Here is an 11,708-nt window from a genome sequence, read left to right on the forward strand (position 1 = left end):
GGAGGTCACTGTTCCATTCCCCGTCAGGGCACATGCCCAGGTTGCAGGCTCCAGCCCCAGTGTGGGGTGTGCAGGAGGCAGCCGATCAATGGATCAATGATTCTCTCTCATCATTGATGTTTCTATCTATCCCTCTCCCTTTCTTTCTGAGATCAATAAAAATAGATTTTTAGAAAAAGACTAGACACCTGAGTGAAGGTGGAGGGTCTTTCAGCTCAGGCCTACCCCCAGGGCTGCCAGTGGCCAGGCTTTTGGTGCCAGGAGACCAAGAGTGGGAATGCCAGCAGGGCTCTTGTGCCACTGGTCCAGCCCCTTCAGGAGCCCCGAGGAGGCTGAGCTGAGGCACAAGGCCAGTGGGCCTGGAGCTGGCTGCGGAAGGGCAGGCCTGAGCAACCGAGATGGGGGTATTTTCCATGATGCACTGAGCTGCGCGCTGCTTCCTGACTGCTCTGATCTGACCACCGATAGGCCTGGCCTCGCTTCTCTCCAGCCACCTCTGCTTCCACTCACCCCCTCTAGTTTCCAAAGCCTCTTTCCCCCAGCACCAACTTCCGCAAATCCTTTATAGAAGACGGGGTTTGATGCTGATCGCTGCGACAATAATAGTACAGTCAGAGGAGGGTAGAACCGTTTAGGGTGTTCTGCCTCAGCACACAAAGCGCTCAGCTTTTATACTAGTCCCCATCGCAATTAGTACACTAAGTCACATTTATGGAGCCTGCCATTGTTCTAAGCACATCTTGTGTACTAGCACGTTTATTTTGCACACCAACCCAGGGAGATCAACCATTAGTCCATATGACAGATGAGGAACCTGAAGCCCAAAAGAGGCCAAGGAGTGTGTCCCCGGGAGCACAGCCAGGAAGTCTTTCTCTTCACTTGCTCATTGTATCTGAACATGAACCCTGTGATGAAGATTCTGTTATTGTCCTCACCCTCCAAGTCACACAGCCCCCGGTCACACCGTCACTCAGCCAGGTTGTGCTGTGCCCGCCATTCCCTGCACCTTGGCTCACTGACTCCTCAGCCCATCACTATTAAGTAAGCACCCCGATTGCCCCCGTTTCACAGATGAGGAAACGGAGGTTCAGACAGGCCAAGTGACTTACCCACAATCGCCCAGAAGGTAAATGGCAGAGCTGGGGTTTGAACTTGCTTCTAGATAACCGCAAAGCCCATTTTCCCACCGCTGTTTGCTGAGAGGGAGGGGTCAATGGGAGCAAGAGCAGGAGGAACAAAAGAGGAATCGGGGCAGAGCAAGTCCTAAGAGAACAGGAGGGACTGGCTTTGAACAGAGGTGAGCCATCGCTCCACGGCCACGTGTTGCCTGTGAAGGTTGGGGGAGTCCTAGACAGACAGAGGGCTGGGTCTTGCCCATTCACACCCCCTTCCATGGCAAGTGCATCTCACAGCTCCCTGTGACCACCCCTCTTGGGCACAGTCAGCTGATTGAGAGCAGTCCCCCAGACTTCCCCCAGACAGCCATGTGATGAGGGGTGTGATTCACAGAAGCTATTGGAGCGGGAAGAACGTCCCAGCGGGCTACCAGGGTGGGCTCACGAGCCTGGCATATCTTTCTCTATTTGTCCCCTGTGTCTTAGGTGTATCTCTTGAAACAGCATATAGTTTAGCTTTGGTTTAGTTTGATACCATCTACAAGTCCTTATCTTTCGTTGTGTGTTTTTTAGGGGCACCAAAAACATGAACTTTTCTTTTTTTAAAAGTCCTTATCTTTTTTGAAATCAGCTTTATTGAAGTACTAGAGGCCCGGTGCACAAATTCGTGCATGGGTGGGGTCTGGGCGGCCCACCCCAATCGGGGCCCATCAGGCCTGGCTGGCAGTGTGGAAAGGCCACAGGCGGTTGGCCAGCCAGCCCTGTCCCCTGGTCGAATTCCCGGTCAAACTCCCGATCGAGGGGACAATTTGCATATTAGCCTTTTATTATATAGGATAATTTACATATAGTAACATTCACCCTTTTGAAGTGTACAGTTCAATGAATTTTGATAAATGTCATGTAACCATCACCAAAATCAAGATATAGCCTGGCCGGCGTAGCTCAGTGGTTTGATCTTCAACCTATGAACCAGGAGATCCTGGTATGATTCCTGGTCAGGGCACATGTCCAGGTTACAGGCTCTATCCCCAGAGTGGGGCATGCAGGAGGCAACTGATCAAGGATTCTGTCTCATCGTTGCTGTTTCTATCCCTTTCTCCATCAACCTTCTTCTCTGAAATAAGTAAAAAAATCAGTATATTTTTAAAAGATATAGAACATTTCCATCACTTCTACAAATTCCCTCCAGCCCCAGCCCCTGGCCCCTGACCTGCACTGGGCTACCTTCTGTTTTTGCTAGAATTTATTACAAACACAATTGTACAGTATGTACTCTTTCATCTGGCTTCTTTTGCTTAGTGTAGTTTTGGGGATTGTTAGTAGTGTGTGCGCGCGCACGCACAGTTTTTCTGTTTTATTACTGAGTAGTGTGCCAGTGTTTGTTTAGCCGTAAACCCGCTGAAGAACATCTGGGTTGTTTGCAGCTTTGGGTGATGATGGATAGAGCTGCTCAAAACATTCACTGCATGCCCCAGCCGGTTTGGCTCATTGGATGGAGCGTTGGCCTGCTGACTAAAGGGTCCCAAGTTCGATTCCAGCCAAGGGCATATGCTTGGGTTGTGGGCTCGATCCCCCCCAGTGGGAGGCATGCAGGAGGCAGCGGATCGGTGATACTCTCTCATCATTGATGCTTCTATCTCTCTCTCCCTTCCTCTCTGAAATCAATACAAAAATATTTTTAAAAAACATTCACTGCAGAGGACTTTGGGTGAGCAGCTTTCATTTCTGTAAGGTAACCACCAAGGAGCGGACTGCTGGGTCACGTGGCGACTTTGCCTGTCTGTCTTCTACCTGTAGGGTTTAGTTGATCTCATTGGTAGTGGTTGCTGTATGTTTGGATTTACTCTTGCCTGCTTACTAAGTGCTTTCTATTTGTCTTCCTTTCCAAATTTCTCTGCCTTCACCCCCACTTTCTTTCCCCTCCTCATTCTTTTTTTTTAAAATACATTTTTATTTATTTCAGAGAGGAAGGGAGAGGGAGAGATGGAAACATCAATGTTGAGAGAGAATCATTGATCGGCTGCCTCCTGCACACCTCCCACTGGATCGAGCCCGCAACCCAGGCATGTGCCCTTGACTGGAATCGAACCCAGGACCCTTCAGTCTGCAGGCCGATGCTCTACCCACTGAGCCAAACCAGCTAGGGCTTTCCCCTCCTCTTTCTATCAGTGAAGTTTCGGGGCAGGAAGCAGAAATTGCTCCAGCTATCTTACACAGAAAGGGATTTTGTACAAGGAATTGGAACCATACAACCATCAGAGGGGCCAGAGGGGTGTGTTCTGGGCGGGCTCCCCAAGACAGCTAGCTGCTACCTCTGCCACCATCAGCAAGGTAGGGGAACAGGCAGTCAGCAGTGTAACTATTGAGTTCAAGAAGACACCACCAGCCCGGCTGGTGCGGCTCAGTGGTTGCACTTCACCCTATGAACCAGGAGGTCACGGTTTGATTCCCGGTCAGGGCACATGCCCGGGTTGCGGGCTCGATCCCCAGTGGGGGGCGTGCAGGAGGCAGCCGATCCATGATTCCCTCTCATCATTGATGTTTCTCTCCCTCTCTCTTCCTCTCTGAAATCAATCAAGATATTTTTAAAAAAGAAGAAGACACCACCATCACAGCCTCAATACTGAGAAGAAAATGGAAGCAACCGGGTATTTCTGATGACCCAGATTTTTCCATTCAATAAATGTGGCTAACTGTGCTGAGAAAAAAAAACACCACCACAGTCATGAGCCAGGGATCAGCAAGCTGGGACCTGGAAGCCATTGCTGCCACAAGAAGCAAAGGCTGGACACTCCCCCTTGACCTTGACATCCAGCAGAGAAAGAGCTCCACACAGTAAAAAGATGCCCTCCCCCCCCCTTTCTTCAGCCTTCCAAATCTTGTGCAAGTGCACCTAAATGGCCTGGCTGTTCACAGTCTGGGTCTGGGAAACACCCTACCTCAGCAGTAAGTACAAAGGCACATTAAAAGGAAGTGGGAGAAAGTCTGAGCCCAAGCAACCATCCCATTCGTTCCCCCCATTCTTAGTCATCTTTTAGACGGGTCGAACTTGTTTTCTTTCATTTTCCCTTCTATTTATTTAGAAGCACTATATGAATTTTTTAGTAGTTACTCTAGCTATTTTAACATGCATTCTTAACAAAGTCTAAAGTTAATCAATATCTCTGCTCTGGTGGTTTTAACCTATGGCCACAATTTAAAAATATATATATATATTTATTGATTTCAGAGAGGAAGGGAGAGGGAAAGAGAGAGAGAGAGAGAGAGAGAGAGAGAGAGAGAGAGAGAGAGAGGAACATCAATGATAAGAGAGAATCATTGATCAGCTGCCTTCTGCATGCCCTCTACTGGGGATTGAGCCCACAACTCGGGTATGTGCCTTTGACCAGAATCGAACCCAGGACCCTTCAGTCCGCGGGCTGACGCTCCATCCACTGAGCCAAACTAGCTAGGGCCACAATTTTTTTTTTATGGTCCTTCAAGAGGTTGTAGCTACTTCCCTTCCTCTTGAGTGAGGGCTGGACTTGGTGATTCAATTTGAAATAAATTTTTATTGATTGATTTGAGAGAGAAGAAGGGGGAGAGAGAAAGAGAAACATTGATTTGTTGTTCCACTTAGTTGTGCATTCATTGGTTGCTTCTTGTATGTGGCCTGACCAGAGATGGAACCCGCAACCTTGGCATATTGAGACGATGCTCTAACCAACTAAACTACCCTGCCAAGGTGGTGAGTATTTTTAATGAATAGAGTGAAGCATAAATGACAGCGGGCAACTTTGAGGAGCAGGTCATAAAAGGCACCTCTGCTTCCTCCTTCCTGGATTGCTCCTTCTGGAAGAAGTCAGTCGCCATGTTGTGAGGGCACCCACAGCCCTATGAAGAGACTCCTTGAGGCTCTTCTCATTGGGCGTGGCCAACATCTGCCCCTTCTTATGCTATCACTCTGCGTATTCACCAATGGCTCCCAACCTTCCACTCGCCCACACAACATCCCAACCTCTCAGTATCTTTTTTAAAAAGATTTTAAAATTGATTTTAGAAAGAGAGAAAGGGAGAAGGCAAGAGTGAGAGAAACATCAATATGAGAGCAGAACACATATCAACTGCCTCCTGCACACCCTCTACTGGGGATCAAGTCTGCAACCCGGGCATGTGCTCTGACCGGGAATGGAACCAGCAACCTTTCGATGCACGGGTCAGTGCCCAACCAACTGAGCCAACACTGGCCGGGGCCCAACCTCCCAGTTTCTTGACCTTACCTTCAAACACCTGGATCTCGCCTCAGCCCCCTCTTCTCACCGTTGTGCCTTCCAGACCTCTTCATCATCCACAGAGTTGCTCTGACATGTTAAGATCCCAATGCCAAGTCTCTGAGCATGACCTTCAATCTGTTCCTTCTCGTTTTCCAACTTCCTTCTTTCTACCACCTCTGCATTTTGACCTCATAGAACTTTCCAGTCCCTAGACCCTGCACCAAAGCTGTTAGATCTCACTTGGCCTTTCTGTCTTCCATAGCCCACCTAGGCCCTATAGTGTATCTCTTCAACATGCTCAAGTTTTCCCATTAATGGAAGATTCATGTAGGAATGAGGAAGACAGTTGCATTCGTCGGGGTTCTCCAGAGAAACAGAGCCAATAGGATGTGTGTATAAAGAGATTTATTATAAGGAACTAGAGGCCCGATGCACAAAATTCTTGCAAGAGTAGGCCTTCCTTCTCCCGGCTGCCAGCACCGGTTTCCCTCTGGCCCCTGGGACCCGGACTTCCTTTGCAGACCCGGCTTGGCTTCGTCTGGAAAGTTGTCCAGAAGGACGTCTGGTCTAATTAGCATATTACACTTTTATTATTATAGATTGGCTCATGTGACTATGGAGCCTGAGAAGTCCCAAGATCTACAGTCAGCAAGCAGGAAAAAGGCCAATGTCCCAGTTTAAATAGTCAGGCAGGAGAGTTCCCTCTTACTCCGCATCTTTTTTTTAAAAAATCTTTATTGATTGCAGAGAGGAAGGAAGAGGGAGAGAGAGATAGAAGCATCAACAGTGAGAGAGAGTGGGGAGGAAAAAGATGGCGACCGGCAGGAAGGTAGGGAGAGAGAGAGTGTGAGTGAGGAACCCATAGAGGAGAGTGTAGATGTGTGTGGTGTGTGTGTGTGTATGAGATAGGGTCAGTTAGATTCTGCACGTCTTCCAAGGGGCTCCCGAACAGGGCAGCCCTAGACGGCGGAGCCCCGCGCACAAAGCGGACACTTCTCGGCGGCTGGTGCGGACGCAGAGACCACGCCATCTTGGGAAACAGAGCTGCCCGAGACTCGGATCCTGGCTTCTGACACAAACCAGGACCCTGCAGCCACCGGGGACAGAGAACTGCTATCACAGCTTCAGACAAACAAACAACAAGAATCCAGACTTCCCGGCAGATTTCCGTGAGTCAAAGAGCCTATCCCCCTCCTCGCAGGCGCTGATAGCGCCATAGTAACTGATAGACCTGCCCCTCCCCCAAGCTGCTGAGCGCCCACAGCGCGCGGAAAGCGCCATAGTAACTGATAGACGCGCCCTTCGCCCTAGCTGCTCACAGGAGCGCGCACAGCGCGCAAAGACAGCGCCATAGCAACTGATAGTCCCGCCCCCGGCCCAAGCTGCCGAGCTTTGCGCAGGGACGCGCTCCCTCTTAGGGAATTTGGCGCGCGCTCGCGCACGGGACAGAAGCAGCTCCCCGTCGGGGAAATCTGTCAGTGCGCACAGAGGGCTCCCCTTCGGGGAATTTGGGGGAATTTGGCTCGCGGGTCACAGCTCCCCCTTCGGAGATTCTTAAGAGCCTGCACAGAGGGGCTTCCCTTTGGGGAATTTGGCGCGCAGGACGGACTCCGCCCCCGTTCTGGGACTTTGGGAGAGTGCACTGAGCCGGCTCACCTTCAGGTTTTTAAGAAAGTGCGCTCTAGCCGGTTTGGCTCAGCAGAGAGAGCACACACAAGACGCAGCTCCACTTCAGGGAATTTGGCACGCCGGACACAGCTGCCTGGGATCCCTGACTCACAGCGCATTCACACTAAGAGCCAGCGACCCCAATTGTTGGTGCGTGCACACACAGGGACCCTGATTCTCAACGAGAAACCGCACAAGGCAACAGAGACTTTGACACTCGAGTCTTGGTGCAGACACAGGGAAACTCTGACTCCTGGCACATGCTAAGGATCTCATTCTCGGCACATACCAACAGTGTGGTGCAGACAGGGCCCCTGATTCTAAATGTGCACACGAGACCACACAGAACACTGGGGACACTGATCCTGGGCAAGTCTGGTTCCCACCAACCAAAGACAGCCACACGTCCTAGTGTCAGAGCACTTCAGTGAAACTAGGGTGGAGCGAAGTCCCCACAGCACACGGCCCAGGTCCACGCAAACAGAAGCTTAAGCTTTCTGGTAATAGCCAGAATGGGAAAACGAAATAACTCACAGAGGAAAGAAAATGTGGAGTCGCCAAGAAAGGAAATTAGTGAAAATGAAGCTTGCAACATGACCGAAAAGGAATTCAGAGTAATGGTCATGGAATTTATACATCGGATGGATGAGAAAATCAACAACTTATGCAAGAATCAGGAAGAAATGAAAAGTGATATAGCTACAATCAAAAACACCATGGAAAGTTTCAACAGTAGACTACAAGAAGCAGAGGACCGAATTAGTGAGTTAGAAGATCAGGTACAGAAACAAGCTCAAGCTGAACAGCAATTGGAGAAAAAAATTAAAAAGCAGGAGGAAAGCCTAAGGGAACTTCGGGACAACATGAAACGAAGTAACATGCGTATAATAGGGCTGCCAGAAGGACAAGAAGAGCAGCAGGGATTAGAAAATCTATTTGAAGAAATAATGACAGAAAACTTCCCGGATATGGGAAAGATAAAAGTTACGCAAGTAAAGAGAGTCCCAAGCAGGATCAACCCCAAAAGACCCACGCCAAGACATGTCATAATTTCAATGGCAAATATAAATGATAAAGAGAGAATCCTAAAGGCGGCAAGAGAGAGACAGAGAGTTACCTACAAAGGAACACCCATCAGATTGTCAAATGATTACTCATCAGAAACACAACAAGCTAGAAGTGAATGGAAGGAGGTATACAAAGTGTTGCAAAGCAAAGGACTGAATCCAAGAATACTATATCCAGCAAGACTATCAATCAAAATTGAAGGGGAAATCAGGAGCTTTGCAGACAAAAAAAGCCTCAGGGAGTTTATCACCACCAAACCAGCAATGCAAGAATTGCTAAAGGGAATACTGTAAAAAGAAGAAATAAACAGGTAAGAAGGAATACAGACACAAAAATAGATATGACTGCAAACAAATACCTTTCAGTAATAACTTTAAATGTAAACGGACTAAATGCTCCAATCAAAAGACATCGAGTAGCTGAATGGATAAAAAAACACGACCCATATATATGCTGTCTACAAGAGACCCACCTCAGAACAAGAGACTCACACAGATTGAAAGTGAAGGGATGGAAAAATATCTTTCAGGCAAATGGAAATGAAAAAAAAGCTGGGGTAGCAATACTTATATCTGACAAAATAGACCTCAAAGTAAATGCCATAACAAGAGATAAGGAAGGCCATTTCATAATACTAAAGGGAGAAATCCAACAAGAAGAAATAATTCTGGTAAACATATACGCTCCCAATATAGGAGCACCCAAATACATAAAAAAACTCCTGGAGGATATCAAGGGAGAGATTAATAGCAACACAATCATAGTAGGAGACTTTAATACCCCACTATCACCACTGGACAAATCCTCTAAACAAAAAATCAGCAAAGAAACAGCAATCCTAAATGACTCACTAGACCAGATGGAATTAATTGACGTCTTCAGAACATTTCACCCCAAAGCCACAGAATATACATTCTTCTCAAGTGCACATGGGTCATTTTCAAAGATAGACCATATGCTGGGTCACAGGCAAAGTCTCTTCAAATTCAAGAAGATAGAAATTATATCAAGCATCTTCTCAGATCACAGTGGCATAAAACTGGAAATCAACTACAATAAATACAATCCAAAGAAATCAAACACATGGAGACTAAACAGTATGCTATTAAACAAGGACTGGGTCACCAGAGAGATCAAGGAAGAAATAAAAAACATCATGGCAACAAATGACAATGAAAACACAACAATCCAAAATCTATGGGACACAGCGAAAGCAGTCTTGAGAGGGAAGTTCATAGCTCTACAGGCCTATTGCAAAAAACAAGAAACAATGGTAATAAATTACTTAACCCTACAACTCAAAGAGCTAGAAAAAGAGCAGCAAGAAAAGCCCAGTGTAACCAGAAGGAAGGAAATAACAAAGATCAGAGCGGAGATAAATGACATAGAGACCAAAGAAACAATACATAAGATCAACATAACCAAGAGCTGGTTCTTTGAAAGGATAAACAAGATTGATGGACCTCTAGCCAGGCTCACCAAGAAGCAAAGAGAGAGGACCCAAATAAACAAAATCAGAAATGAAAGAGGTGAAATAACAACAGACCCCGCTGAGATACAAAGGATTGTTACAAAATACTACGAACAACTCTATTCCAACAAACTGGACAATCTGGAGGAAATGGACATATTCCTAGAAAAATATAACCTTCCAAAAATCAATCAAGAAGAATCTAAACAGCTCAATAGGCCAATAACTATGGACGAAATTGAAGCAGTCATCAAAAAGCTTCCGGCAAACAAAAGCCCGGGGCCTGATGGCTTCACAGGAGAGTTTTACCAAACATTCAAGGAAGAACTAAAACCTATCCTCCTCAGACTATTCCAAAAAATTCAAGAGGAAGGAACACTTCCAAGCTCCTTCAATGAAGCCAGCATCACCCTAATACCAAAACCAGATAAAGACAACACAATGAAAGAGAATTACAGACCAATATCCCTCATGAACATAGATGCCAAAATCCTCAACAAAATTCTAGCAAGTCGCCTCCAGCAGTACATCAGAAAGATCATACACCATGACCAAGTAGGATTTATCCCAGGAATGCAAGGATGGTACAATATCCGCAAATCAATAAATGTGATACATCACATAAACAAATTGAAAGATAAAAATCACATAGTCATATCAATTGATGCAGAAAAAGCATTTGACAAAATCCAACACCCTTTCTTGATAAAAGCTCTCAACAAGGTGGGAATAGATGGCTCATACCTCAACATAATAAAAGCTATATATGATAAACCCACAGCAAACATCATACTCAATGGACAAAAACTAAAGACATTTCCCCTAAGAACAGGAACAAGACAGGGATGCCCACTCTCACCACTCCTGTTTGACATAGTACTGGAAGTATTAGCCATTGCAATTAGACAAGAAGAAGAAATAAAAGGCATCCAGATTGGAAAAGAACAAGTAAAGCTGTCTTTATTTGCAGACGACATGATCTTGTACATAAAAAATCCGAAAGACTCCGTCAAAAAACTAATAGACTTAATAAATGAATTCGGCAATGTAGCAGGATACAAAATTAACGCCAAGAAATCTATGGCCTTTCTATACACCAATAGTGAACTTACAGACAGAGAGACTAAAAAGGCAATCCCATTTACCATCGCACCAAAAAAATTAAGATACCTAGGAATAAACTTAACTAAGGAGGTAAAAGACCTATACACGGAAAACTACAGGACACTGAAAAAAGAGATAGAGGAAGACGTAAACAAATGGAAGAACATACCATGTTCATGGATTGGTAGAATCAACATCATTAAAATGTCCATACTACCCAAAGCAATCTATAGATTCAATGCACTCCCCATTAAAATACCAACGGCATATTTCACAGACCTTGAAAGAACTCTCCAAAAATTCATCTGGAATAAAAAAAGACCCCGAATAGCCACAGCAATCCTGAGAAAGAAGAATAAAGTAGGAGGGATCTCAATACCAGATTTCAAGCTGTATTACAAAGCCACTGTTCTCAAAACAGCCTGGTACTGGCACAAAAACAGACATATAGATCAATGGAACAGAATAGAGAATCCAGATATTGACCCAAACCACTATGCTCAATTAATATTTGACAAAGGAGGCATGAACATACAATGGAATAAAGACAGTCTCTTCAATAAATGGTGTTGGGAAAATTGGACAGATACATGCAAAAAAATGAAGCTTGATCACCAACTTACGCCATACACAAAAATAAACTCAAAATGGATACAGGACTTAAACATAAGACGGGAAACCATAAAAATACTAGAGCAATCCACAGGCAGCAAAATGTCAGACATATGCCAAAAGAAATTCTTCACTGACACTGCCCCTAGGGCAATGGAAGCTAAAGAGAAAATTAACAAATGGGACTACATCAAAATAAAAAGCTTTTTCACAGCAAAAGAAACCATCAACAAAACAACAAGAAGGCCCACTGCATGGGAGAACATATTTGCAAATGGCATCACTGATAAAGGTTTAATCTCCAACATCTACAGGCAGCTTATACAACTTAATAAAAGGAAGATAAATGATCCAATAAAAAAATGGGCAACAGACCTAAATAGAATCTTTTCAAAAGAAGACAGAAGGAAGGCC

Source organism: Cnephaeus nilssonii (assembly GCF_951640355.1).
Source record: "Cnephaeus nilssonii genome assembly, chromosome: X".
Taxonomy (NCBI): Eukaryota; Metazoa; Chordata; class Mammalia; order Chiroptera; family Vespertilionidae; genus Cnephaeus; species Cnephaeus nilssonii.